The following is a 14,210-nucleotide window of genomic DNA, read 5'->3' as shown; positions in this document are numbered from 1 at the left end:
CACATGCAAAAGATAATTTAATGAACAGTTTTAGAGTGCCTACTATGTGCCTGTCGGGCTGCTGGGAATAAAAAAACACACACAAGTGAGACAAGGCCTTACCCTCAGGGGGAGATGTACCAGAAAATCATGGTAGGTTGGAAAAGCTCAGTGATACAGAAACACAGAGGAATGAGAGCAAAGATCAGAGACATCTACATTAGCTGGTTTTGAGAAATATGTAGGAGTTAATTGGACAAAAGTGTTATATGAGGTAAAGACATGGCAGAGAGAGATAGTTTGAAGTATTTGGGTAGAGGGGAATGTGCAGGCAGGCAGCTGGGAGGGTCAGGGCCCACTCCACCAGAATCACCTATTGAATCATAATTTCAGGATATGGGGACCAGGAACCTGTATTTTAACAAGCTCCCCACTTATTTTTTTTTTAAAGAAATTTTTTAAAATTGATTTCAGAGAGGAAGAGGGAGGGAGAGAGAGATAGAAACATCAATGATGAGACAGAATCATTGATTGGTTGCCTCCTGCATGCCCCACACAGGGCATAGAGCCTGCAACCCGGGCATGTGCCCTGACCAGGAATTGAAGTGTGACCTCCTGGATCATAGATCGATGCTCAACCACTGAGCCATGTTGGCTGGGCACTCCCCACCTATTTTTTTAAAATATATTTTATTGATTTTTTACAGAGAGGAAGGGAGAGAGATAGTTAGAAACATCGATCAGCTGCCTCCTGCACATCTCCCACTGGGGATGTGCCTGCAACCCAGGTACATGCCCTTGACCGGAACCGAACCCGGGACCCTTCAGTCCGCAGGCCAACGCTCTATCCACTGAGCCAAACCGGTTTCGGCTCCCCACCTATTTTTGAAAAACGTTGGTACATTGCCCCATTCTTTGTTTAATGGAATTAGAGATCAAATCAGAAGGAGGCTGGGGATACATCAGACTTTTGGGAGTTGGGAGAGTTACCTACACTGTGCAGGAGCTCCGGATGTGAGGCCAGTGGCTGAGGTGCCAAGTTGGAGGACAGATGTAGGAGAGGTTGGAGGAAACACAGCAGCAATGGGATGAGGAAGATGTCAGAGGGAACACCAAGCAAACTTCACTTCCAGTCCCAGTTTGTTAAGGGTCAACCCTGAAACTCTCTCATCACAAATCAGGGAACAAGAGTTCACTCTTTTGTGAATAAAGAGAGCAGGTTTCTTTTCCTTTGGAAGGGCGGAGAAATCAATGCAGAGAAGCAAGAACAAATGTCAGAGCAATGACACACTGAATGATGACATGCGATGTAATGTCTCTTTTCCTTCCTCTCAGTGATGTCAGTCGTCAGGGTGTCCGTATGGAAGGAGCCTTTGATCAGAAGGGCTGTGCTGTTGTCTACCTCGAACCTGTTCCACCTTTTGCTTTCAGTTTCCTTCTTAGTAAAATAAAGGAATGGGACTGGGATGCTCTCTGAAGGGTCTCCCTTCTCCGTTACTCTAGGATTGAAATTTTGCTGCAAAATATATTGAGCATAACCTAATTTTTCTTTTATGTCCGTTACTATGTTTTTCTGTATTATGGAGATGCTCTCAGGGCTAGCAAAGCCATCTGTGCCTACATTAAATGGCTCAGGCTGCTATTTACTTTGAGTTCCTGTGTCAGCCCCCCTCCCTCACTTTGTAAAAACAGTTTTCCATCTCTTTCCTGGACGGTCAGTTATTTCTCTCTGTTGCTGTCACAGGGCTCACCCTGAGCAGTCAAACCTCCTCCTTTCTAAATTGCTGCTTCTAACACCCAATGTTTGAATTGTTGGAGGGAGTCTAAAATTAAGAGGATGTGGTCTAGGAAAGAAGACCTGAGGAACTCTTCCATGAGGAAATTGTAGGGTGTATAAGCACCAAGTATGAGGACCTAATGAGACTTTCTCGCTTGAAGGATTTTTGTGTTTTCTCCTGAAGAGAGCTGAGTTGGCACATTACCAAGTAGGCCGTTCTTTAGCGCAGCTCGAGGAAGGACTAGGAAGCAACTAACTGCTCCTCTTTGGTATAGGATCCACATTTATATGCTATGAATGTCTTCTCTCCACCTATTTTTACCTCCTCATAATATATAAGGCCTATAAACTGTTGTTGTTTTTTTCCTCCAAGCAATACTTTTGAAACAGGCTCAGTTTGAAAATGTAATTTGGGGATTCAGTATTGTGCAATCTAACAGTTTCTACTTAATATCTGATCTGCCAAATCAAATTTTAAAACACTCAGTTCATCATCAGAACCGAATAGCTAAGACTTCACTAGGGCTTAGGAAGGGACCAGCCCCTTGCTGCCCTAAGTCAGGCTGTGCACAGTGCAGGAGCATATGGAACCTTAGCCATTCATTTCCCAAGCTCCTGCTTGGATTCTGGTGACTGGAGGTTGGGGAGAATGGCGAGAAAATCAATTAGCCACTAACCGTGTAAGACAATTTCTGCTCTCAGCAATCATACCTTTGAACACATTGTAAGGGAATTGATAATATTTTTAACCTTTCTCATTTATGTGTCTGCAGGAATCCCGGCTTGTAGTGGGCAGTAGAGAGTACTGGTATTGAAATTCAGGGGTGAGAAGTGAGTGATTTCACCCCAAATATCTTGTTAAAAACTGGACAATGTTGTGTCATTTATCTATTTTCAAGTACCTGGTGTGTAAAGAGACAAATTCAAGGGTATCTTTCTGTTCAATAAAAAATTTTTAAAAAGCGCTGACAGGGTAATCTTGGTTTTCTATCCTAATAACTGGGTGTCCAAGAGCAAGTCACTTACCTCACATGGATAAAAATGAGGGGGCAGTTAGAGAAGATTTAAGGTAGCTTCTAGTTCTATCATTCTTTGGTTTCACAGCTGGAATCTGGGTCACTGGGGAAGCTCTGTGGAAAATTCTTCAAACCAATGGTCCTCAGCAAAGGTACTGCCTCCTAGGGTTTGAATTCTGGAAATCTGTAGGAGTGTCTGTGGTTCTCATGATAATTGTGGGCACAAGCTGCATTAGATGGTCAGAGGACTGGGCTGTTAGACATTGTGCCACATGTGGGACTGTCCCCAGAATGAAGCATGGTCCCGTGTCTCACATGACTTCTGAAGAAGCCAATGGGCAATCATGCAAGTAAAAACCTGTTTATTATTTCTAAATCTACCTCTATTTTGCATATTAACACAAAGCATTTTTCCACGGCTTTATCAACAGAGAGTTTTCCAGGACTACAACAATGGGGGACAGTAAATTGAAGGACAGTTGTAATTTGTTTTGTTTGGAATTTACCAAGAGTTGGCCATCATTCTGGAAAAACTACATCATCCACAGCAACATGACTCATGGTCTTTGAACACCACACAGCACACCTACATGAATGTACATTTGTAGCAGTTGCATTTGTAGTGGTTCTATAGACGATGCAAAACATCTGATCACTTCATTATGTCTCCTAACATTATGTCTCCCAGATTCGCCCATTAAAATAAATATTTTTTTTATTAGAAGTTATTTTTCTTACATTTATATTTCATACTTAGGGCACATTATTTTTTAAATTAAGGGTATAGGAAGGTAACATTATCCCGAGTTTGTGTTTCACAAGCATAAAGGAAGCAATGCAAAGTATTTATTACCTAAAGTTGATTTGGTGTGCTGGGTGGAGAATCACTATTTTAAAGGAGAGATAGATTTATAAATAATATTTACTCAATTTAGTAATGTGTTTAAAAATAATTCTTCCCCCAGAGTTACCTTTCTAATCATATTTGCCAGTGCTATTGTCAAAGTGCGTTCCCTGGCTGCCCATCAAGTGATTGGAGAGGAAGAGGCATATTGATTCCAAAAGTATATCCATGTAGCTGGAGAAAATCAATATAGAGTGCAATGTTGAGGTCCAGATAGCCATCAATGAGAGACTGCATGCTGAAGACCACATGATGGACGGTTCCCATTAGAGCTGTTCAGAGATAGCAAGTCTAGGTTCTTGGGAAATATGAAGGCTCCATTTCAGCAGGACTAGAGGAAATGAGTGATTTCTCATAGCCTGCAATTGATATTCTTTTCCATTACCCACTCTTTAAGTATATTCTAAGTGTATCCCTGTTTTCATCTTGTCATATCCCTAGTGTTTTGTTTTATTTCTATACCCGGGACTACTTTTTAAAAATTAAATTGACACATTCCCAGCCTAAAAAGCACTTAAATTTACACATTGAAAAGAAGATTGGGACAAGATACCAGGAGATTCCATATTTGAAATATTCTCTGTCAATCCTCTCTTGTGTACCCCAAATGATGTATGATTTGGGGTTCAGAAAACTTTAGTACGTTTTAACATGAATTCTTTCCAACTCAGAGAGTTCATGGTTCTATCATATGCAGGCATACTAGGTCAGCCTGAGGTTAGATACCCCCAGAGAGCCTATGAACACTGTTGAACTTTCCAACTGTGCCTGAGACCATGCCACACTCGAGGAAGGACTAGGAAGCAACTAACTGCTCCTCTTTGGTATAGGATCCACATTTATATGCTATGAATGTCTTCTCTCCACCTATTTTTACCTCCTCATAATATATAAGGCCTATAAACTGTTGTTGTTTTTTTCCTCCAAGCAATACTTTTGAAACAGGCTAAGTTTGAAAATGTAATTTGGGGATTCAAATATTACTATATGCTCCCCCTCTTCTAATTTCATGTCTTCACTCACAGCTTACCCTGGCTCTCTAATACTCTCTTAGAACCAGAAGACCAATATTCTCCAATTTAAGAGGGTGGAAAGGAGAAAGACCCAGCTGAGAGTAGGCAAATGGTAGAGAAGTGTTTCTTGACTCAAGAAATGTATTTCCTTCCACATTCCACTGAAGAAAGCCATTAGATAAATAACTATATTTAAAAAGTATTCTTTCACCTGGAAAGATTAAATCTAGTGGTTATTCACACTCAAATGCTAATTTCTCTACTCCAATAAAGAGGCTTTCCCATTAACTTGTAGTTTAATTTATGGACTAACCTATTTATCAATTAACTTACTAATTTCCTAAGGAACTTCTGACTTCCTAATTTCCTTCCTTTATGTGACACACATTGTTAAGTGCCTACTAAATTGACCACTGAAGTGAATACCAGAGACACAACAATAAGTAAGCAGATCTCCTGACTGTGAAGTATCTACCTTTCAATCAGGAAAGAGTTTAATAAACAGATGATTCCACATGGCCAGTTTTAATACTATAGAGTGTTTATGAGGTGCTCTTGGAGTTCTATGGGTCAGCTCGGTTCTTGGGGGCATGTGTCTTTGGTTTATGGGGGAGCGGGGAAGGAGGAGGAAGGCTATTGAGCTGTATCTTAAGGGTGAGCTGGCCTTTGCCAGGCAGAAAAACATGGGAAAGGGTGGTTACAAGCACATGAAAAGGCATAGCTGGGATGGCACACGAAGGCTATTTTAGGGATTGAGGAAGATGAGTCCCCAGAGGTGGACTGGGAGCAAGTGATTGAGAGGGTGGGACCTTTTTAATAGATTGGGGGAATCTAGCTGAAAAAGACTGGACAGTGTATCTACTTCTATAGTTTTAAAGCTTTGTCTTGATTGTTAAACCCTCTTTGCACACAAAGTCTTATTTGAAAGCCTGATACATAAATAAGTAAAGGCAGGTTGGTATGTTTGAAGAGGGACAGGAGACCTGAGGCCGGCCTGCCCAGGATTTCCCTCATCCCACACCTCCCTCAAGTCCCGACAGTCCTCTGTGGATGCATAGGCCTGTACTGAGCATGGCATGGGCACAAGTGTCAACTGTTCATTGGATTTGTTCTCTTACTTCATAGATGATGCCACAGACTGAAGTTGCATATTCAATTAAATATAGAGCTAGGGCTTCTGATATCCAGGTCTAGGATCTTTAAATTCATTCATTTATCCAAGAAATTTATAAGGCACCATCTCCATGATCTGTGTTAGCTTTAAGGGGTTCAAAGTTGAACAGAAAGACTACTATCCCTTTTGTGTGCGTGTGTGTCTTATAGCCTAGTGGAGAAGACAGGCCAGAAAAGCAACAATTATAATAAAACAAGACAGGAGATGTTGGTTGAGGGAGTGGGAGGGAAATACATGAACTACTTTAAGAAACTGTAAAACTGAGTTTTGAAGTAAGGTCTTCAGATCACCAGAAGGGCTGTTCAAAGTGAAAGAGGTTATCAGGAGATACAAGGGGAAGTGGAGGGAACTGTCCAAGAAAACAATTTGCCATCCCTGCAGTTTCATTAAGGCCTCTAGGATCAGCAAAGTCTTGAGTGCTGCTCAGAGTTCAATCTCAGAGGGTCTTGCTTTGTGTGATGGGCATAAGTTGCAGGCACTAGGCCTAATAAGTTGTGTTGAACATACTATAACTACAACAGTACTTCATACAGGGTAGACAGGTAGGAAGGTAGGGGTGGGCTGATCTGGCAAATGGATGATTCCGCATTCCTGAAGGCAGTTTCTCCTGAATGTCAATCATGTGTCATCTCCCAGACACAGGATGGAATCAGCTGATGGACTACACCCATGCAACTCGCCACTTAGGCCCAAACATGTCTTTAAACAAGTCCTCGCCAAACATAGCATTTTGCTGAGATGGTGATTACCCATTTCCTTCTCATTTTCTTAAAACATCTTTGCTCCGTTTATAAATTCACAACAGGGCTAAGACACGTCATATACATTGCTGTGGTTGCTAGTACTGCTTAAATGTAGATTGGGAGTAGGGTAGAAGGAGAAATCCCAGGATCTCAGAGAGAAATCGAGAGTGAATTCTCTTGGAAACCTTTGTTTTCTCTGTGACACTGAATTCCAGATGGTGTGTGATGAGTGTCCCCATCATTGCTGACCCCCTTGAGAAGCAGGTTGCTAGATTCTGAGAATCATCTATTCAGCCCCCTGTCATGTGCTGTGGGAGCCTGTGATCTGCACCGATGTTTTCTTCCCAGTGTTCTTGATAAGCCAAGAAAATTGTGTGTTTCTGTTTCAGGGAGTAATCCATCAGGAGTGCTCTCCCTCCCATCTCCCTGCTACTGTCTCTTCTCCCTATGCAACCTGGGCCACTCACCTGTCAGCGAAGCCGGGGCAATTTTTACAAATGCGTCTGGAACTGCCTATGTTTCTTTGTGTCTAAGAAGAGACAATTTTTTCTGCAAAAGCAGGCCCAAGGTGGATAGTGAAAGCCTGGGTTTAGGGGATGGACAGCATCGTTAATCAGGGATCGTATGACACAATTAGTTACTGAACCTGACAGGGCTCCAATTAAAGATGGGTAGTGAGCAGAGAACTCGAAAGTTCCAAACCACAGCACCGACACATCAGCTTAGAAACAGGAAGGAAAGAAGCTGTCCGCATAACAGAGAAGTAATCCCTGACACAGGTCAAGGAAGTTTGATTATTTGCTGATTAAATATGACTAGACTATCTGTGTACACTCTTCTCTAGATCTCCCTCTATGAAAATAGTTTAGAGGTTATTGGAGGCCTGATGTCTGTTTCTATAACAGTTTCTATAACATGATGAATTCAAGTATTATATTATCTGGTCATGTTATTTCTAATTATCATCATTGGTGTTCGTTATTTTACTTTTTAAAGAACTGCATTGTGTATGAAATGATGATGAAAATGGTAATAATAACAATGCTCATATGGTTGTTTCCACCTAAAGAACCCACAGGGTTAGCTGTTCCCTGAGGCCACCTTCTCCTCTTGTTGCCTCTTCATTGCTGAGGTGGCAGAGGAGCTGGGACTGCCCTTTACTCTGTTCTTAACATTTTAATGTAGGTGACCTTAGGTTAGCATCAAAGGCAGTCTTGGAGGGGAAAAGACATTACAAAAGGGAAAGGCAAAGTCATGTTTAGGCCCTCATCTGATGCTCAGGTAAGCAGTGAGGGAATGCTGAGCCCCTCTTTGCTGTAGGAGAGGCAATGAGGTATCACGGGAGCCTCACAGCCTCCGAAGAGAGACCCAGAGAGAGGTTATGACAATTAAAGAGAATACATGCAGATCGTGTTGCCCAGTGCCTGGCACACAGTATGTACTTAATCAAAGGCAACAAAAATTATTACTGTGGCCTTGAGCAAGTCATCCAATTCACTGGGCCCTAGTTTCACATGGAAATGGTGACTGTGCAGGCTGCTGACATGTCATTGGCCCTCCTCCAGTGGGAGCTCTGGCTATTATTACACAAGGGGAAAGGACTCTCAGAGAGATTTACCTAGCAGTAGCCTCTGCACTGTTTATGCAGGAGATTTTGCCTTGGAGGTGAAATAAACGAGGTGGGAAGCAAATATTGTTGGCTGATGGTTTTAGAGACAGCATTTCAGGGAATCAGAAATCACCTGGAGTCTAGACCAAATCCTTGTGTGCCAATTCACTTCTAAAACAGAACACAGAAAGATTTCCTTGTAGGTGTTAAACCTTTTTTTTTTTTTTTTTTTTTTTTTTTTTTTAATATATTTTATTGATTTTTTACAGAGAGGAAGGGAGAGGGATAGAGAGTTAGAAACATCAATGAGAGAGAAACATCGATCAGCTGCCTCTTGCACACTCCCCACTGGGGATGTGCCCGCAACCAAGGTACATGCCCTTGACTGGAATCGAACCCGGGACCCTTCAGTCCACAAGCCGACGCTCTATCCACTGAGCCAAACCTGTCAGGGCAAGGTGTTAAACCTTTAATCTGGAAACATCTGTCCTATTTCAAAAATGCAGAAATTTCAAAGTAAAGAAATTTGCAATGTTCTTGCTCAAACTTTCTTTATCAGACCGACAGCCCCTCACCCAGATGACTCTGATAACTGAGCTAAACAGGCTTTGTGCAGAAAGCAAAGGAGAGTGGGAGTTGAAGCGACAACCAGCAATTCTCTGTCACCCAAATATTTTGCAGCTCGTACTCTGTAGGAGTGGGCAATGCCCCCAATCCTAGGACAGATGGAAATGGCACCGGCAGAGATGACAGACCTACAAACCTTCTGTGAGGTGGCCAGGCCACCACCCTGTTGCCCTGAGAATGTAATGGACAGAGTTAAAGGGGAGCACCGAGAGAACACACCTGAGCCCTCCTGAGGTCTCTTCGGCCCATTTGAGGAGCTGGTGGGACCAAGGTTTCATGGGGACAGGCTGCAGCCAGCAGCTGTTCAGGAGGGTGAGACAGCAAATCTTTTGTGAGCCTGGATTTGCTCCCCAAGGAGGACCTTCCTAGAGACATTAGAAACCCCTCCCAAGAGGGTGCCATCATGACTTCTTTCTACATTAGGGCAACATGCAAGGAGGGTGGAGCAGGGCCAGGACCCAGGACTTAGGAGACTAATGGAGACAGTCTTTTGGGTATGAGGATATGGTTACCACTCCCGCTTCTAGTTCTTCTTGCTTCTCTAATACAACTGCCTCCACTTTCACCTCCCTCTTTTTTTCCCTACCATTTTATACTCCCTGGCCTTCAAAACTCTAGGAGACTTTGGCCTTCTATAGGGAATAAGTATGAAATTTGTATGTTAAGGAGTGTTGCCACCTACTCTTCTATGAGATGGAAGGATGGTGTGCTTGGTAAATGACTGTGCACTGTACCTGCACAGAGGTGACAAGGACCTGCAGGTTACTGTTCTTCTTAAGAGTCTCACCTAGATGATCCTGGTGGATTGTCTCCAAGTGGGCAGCCCCTACTGGATGCAATGGCGATGGTGGCATTTTAGCTGACTTTTCTGCAAGATAACTCTAGTAAAGAGAACGGTGACTCCCTTGGATATGTTGGTGGCTTCTTGAAAGAGGAATTCCTCTAATGAAAATACTAAGTGCTCTTGACCGATTTATAATGTTGAGTGCTTTCACAGTGAAAACATTCTTAGAAACATTTGCAAAGGAGCAGGCATTCATATCTATGGTTCACATATAAAAGAAATTCATTAGATTGGTTATTTTCTTTAAAAGCTTAAGAAATTATTAAAGCTGGTGTATTTATAAAGTTTCAAGATAAATATAACCAAGGGCTATTAAATTTATTCCAAAATTGGAAGTTCCTGAAGAGTTAATAAGATCTAATGATATGTTTGTGTGCATTTATGAATATGTGCATATACATGCAAAGTTATACATACATGTATACATGTGTTCAACTGCTCTGCAAGGGATTCTTTTAGAGGCCAGAACCATGAAAATGGCCAGTGGTGAAGTATAGTATGAAATGTTTGTAGTGCATATTTATATATATAAAAGCCTAAGTGACCATCTGACTGTTCACCTGGTAGCTATGACGTGCAATGACCACCAGAGGGCAGACGCTCCAACCAGTAGAGGAGGGAGCCCAATTCCTCGTGGAATTGGCTGTGGATTAGGTTGCTGCTGGGACACTGTTGGCCCTGAATCTGCTTCATCCACACCCCGGATCCAGAGATTGGTTTCTGCCTGATTCCCACAGGCCAGGCCGAGGGACTCCACCGGTGCACGAATCCATGCACTAGGCCTCTAGTTAACAAATAATTGCTTTTCACACATATACAGCCACTTAGTAAAGCACAGGCACAGGTTATCTCCAAGATGAATGCATTCCTTGAGTTGTTAAATCAAAGATTCCTCCATTGCTTGCTATCCCCTCTTCTTCATACAATCCTACCCTTCCCACTATGATGGATATCTACACTGCCTCCCAATCCACAGGCTGTCATCACTGGGGTGGCTTTTTATGAGTGTTTCTGTAGCTTGTGACACCAGGGCTTACCCCTTCATTTCCTTGTGTAAGAAGTTGTTCTTCTTTCTGTTCTATTCCTACTTCTTTGCCCGTAGTTTTAAAAAATATATTTTTATTGATTTTTAGAGAGAGAGGAAGGGAGAGGAATAGAGAGACAGAAACATCCATGAAAGAGAAATATCATTGGTCGGCTGCCTCCTGCATGCTCCCTATTGGGGATCGAGCCTGTAACCCAGGCATGTGCCCTGACCGGGAATCAAACTGGCAACCTCTTGGTTCATGGTTGATGCTCAACCACTTAGCCACATTGGCTGGGCTCTGCCCACATTTTTTCTTTCTCCATTATTGCTTCTTATTTCTTCTCTTTGTCTATAGCCATTTTAGAAAGCTCTGCCCTTAGCTTTTTTCCCTGTGTATACCTTTTGCTTTGTTGATCTTACACCCTCACCAGGGCCAGTGGAATTTGCCAGGAGTTCCCTGATTTCCTTCATGGTCATAGTCCCTTAGTACCCGCCTTTGGGCTTAGCAATGTGAGGAGAGGAGGGGCATGAGTGTTCAGAGCAGATGGCCTGGCACATGCAAAGCTCCTGAGCTGCCATGGCCGACCAGTTAGACTCTATGCATCAAGTCTGCCTTGCATCAGGTGTCTGAGGCAAGGGCTGGTGCTTGGCATAACTTCTCTTTATGTGTTTCCTCAGCACTCCTGTCTCAAGTGGTTGTTCCATGGGCATTGTGCCTTACTCATTTCTAGCGCCCATTTCACTGCACAGAGTTGAGGCTGCTTAAATATCACTTGTCCAGAGACAGTACTTTGTCATGGAACCCTGTTTAATTTCCTCATAGCACTAATCACAATTTGTCATTATTATCGGATTTTTTTGCTTATTTTCTGTGGCAGGCCTATCTGTATGTTTTGAAGCACAGCTTTTTGGAAGGGGATTGTCCAATAGAGATGACAATTCCTTTTGGGAAAATACTTTCAGAAGTAAAAGCATACTCTTTGCACAAGGTTCATCTGGAGAAAGTGAGAGTAGGAGGCAGGCCTGCTGGGTCTTTTGCTGGGTCTACACTGAGACGCCTCAGAATATGAACCAGGAATGCTCATCTGTGTTAAGGACACATCTAGCCTTGTTAGGTTGGAGGCCTGGTCAATCGTAGTGGTCAGAGTGACAACAAGAGCAAACATTACTGAGCATTTGCTATGCACACTGGTTATACTAAGCACTTCCTATACACAACTTTAATCTTACAAGATGGTTATGATGCAGAGGCTAATAATATTTCCATTTATAGATGATGAATCCAAGATCTAGACAGGTTATCAGGACTTTCCAAACTTTCCCACATGACAGAATACATCTACATAATGTTACTGTTTGTGTGGATATGGGAAGGTGGTCATGTGTAAGGGGTGAGGCTGCTCTCAGGTAAAGTGGACTAGCCTGGGGCCTCTGCCATCTCCCAGCTGCCCAGGGGACCGAGGGATCAACACCACGGCACATCTGTAATTTTGGGAAGCTCTAGGTTAAGTGAATTTCCCAAGTCACATAAGTAGTAAATGGCAGAGCAGGGCTTGAAGATCAGGTACAGGGACTAACACACATAGGGTTGATATGTGTGTGTGTGTGTGTGGGGGGGGTGCGTTGGGGGTGAGTTGAGGCATTGGATCTTTCTTTACAATTCTATCCTTTTCCTGGGTTCTTTTTTTATTACCCTAACTCATATAGGCAATGTAATCCAAATTCTTCATTTTGCAGAGGGAGATATTGAGGCCAAGAGATGTGAATGACTTGCCCCGAGCTGCTGCAGGATGGAGCTGGGACTAGATCTCAGGTATCCCGACTTGTGACCCAGGCCCTGTTATCTCTTGCTGCGATCACAGTTATGGCAGGTGTGCCTGTCTTGTTTCTGTGCATCGATGCCAAGCTCTTTGTCTCAGAGTCCTTTCCTGTGTTCTGCAGCACCTTTGCCACACTGAGCCCAGAGCAGGTGGCCAGTCCCTCCTGTAGGCACGCCAGGTGCTCCTGGTATTCACTGTCCACCCTGCTAAGGGCTGCAGAAGATGTAAAAGAAGCCCAGGTTCTCCTGGGTTTGCTGGAGGAAACTCATTTTCACAATAAGTGATTTTAGAAACTGGAAAGTTTCTCTTACAATGTGCTCACCTTCTCTAAACTGGTAACTGACATCCTTCCTACAGGGCTGTCAATCAGCCCTGGATAGAAGAGCTATATGCACTTCACAACACCCTTCTCACTGCTGACAGGTACCAGAAAGGCACTGAACTTAGAAGTCATTTCCATGACCTCGGTTACAGAAGTTTTGAGCTAAAAAAGTGTTCTCCTAACCAATAGAATACAGTGAGCAACAGGATCTTTTGAAATCCCAATAAAAGCGAAGGTTTCCTTGACTCATTTGATTCCCTTTGGTGAGTTTTTGAATTTTGAGGGGTGTGTCTGCATGAAGCAGCGTGGGAGTAACAATCTCTGGAGCTCGGCAGAATTCAATTTAGACTTGGCCTTTGACACTGACTACCTCATGGCCCTGAACGAGCCACCTAATCTCTCTGAGCCTTAGTTTTGACATCTGCAAAGTGAGTATAATAATGGCACATATTTTGTAGGATTTGTTGGAAGGATTATGCACCTGGTGTTCATCTAGTGCCAGGCACACTGTAAGTCCTCAATGGTTTAGTCATTATGATTCGCCATAGAATGAAAACATTAATATCCAGCTAGCAGGGAGGGTGGGAGGATTAAACAAGGTGATGTATGCACAGTAGTTTTTGCCTAATAATAGTAAAAACAATAGTAATAATAACAATGTCAACATTTATTGAGTGATAATAAGTTATGACCTAAAGACTTTACAAACATCAGGAGTAGCTGGTATGATTAGTAAGAATTCAACAAGAAGCTGTTTTATTTGGTCATGATTTTGGAGTTCCTGTCTTCCAGAGGCTTAAAGACTGGCATGCATCCATTTACCATTGCACTTCCTCCCACACCCTCTCAATGTTTCTGTCTCTTCCACCTCCCAGTATGGTTAAGAGCCATTCTTAGATATGTTCCGGGGGAACCAATCAATGTAAATTTGTGGAATGAATGGTAAAATGTTGCTAAAAGACCAACCTTCCTGATGTTCACCTCTCTAATCTTATTTCAATTTAATGAGGGGAAAATGGTTTGTTCTTAAAAACAAAACAAGGAAACTCACATGACCAGCTTACATAGACTCGGAATCTTTAGAAATCTTCCTCAGTCATGAAAAATCCAACCTGAGATGGATACTGAAATGGGGAGACTCTGCTTAAGCTTTGTGAAGGTCCCCAGAGCCAGCTCAAGAAGGAGGTTGGGAAAGGCATCTGCTTGAGAGGGCTCTGCTCCCCTTGTCACCTCCCTAGGGATTCAGTTACCATGGGCTCACCTGATGATGAATCAGAGATGCTAGAGAGCAAATGAGGATGGCAGGAAATATGAATTATAAACCTTAGTGCTAAACCACAAACTAAGAATGCCAA

At 42.8% G+C, this 14,210-nt stretch overlaps 1 protein-coding gene across 2 annotated transcripts in view; it reads right to left on the bottom strand.

Moving 5' to 3' along the window:
- The window catches only part of SLC7A14 (solute carrier family 7 member 14), a 107,655-nt gene that overhangs the window by 38,622 nt on the left and 54,823 nt on the right, over positions 1 to 14,210 (bottom strand). The gene's annotated exons all lie outside the window — the stretch shown is intronic.

This window comes from Myotis yumanensis, unplaced genomic scaffold (genome assembly GCF_028538775.1).
Source record: "Myotis yumanensis isolate MYYU_CA2020_CCGP unplaced genomic scaffold, mMyoYum1.0.hap1 SCAF_2, whole genome shotgun sequence".
Lineage (NCBI taxonomy): Eukaryota > Metazoa > Chordata > Mammalia > Chiroptera > Vespertilionidae > Myotis > Myotis yumanensis.
Note: the sequence above shows the minus strand (reverse complement) of the source record. Positions and strands in the feature narration are given on the sequence as shown.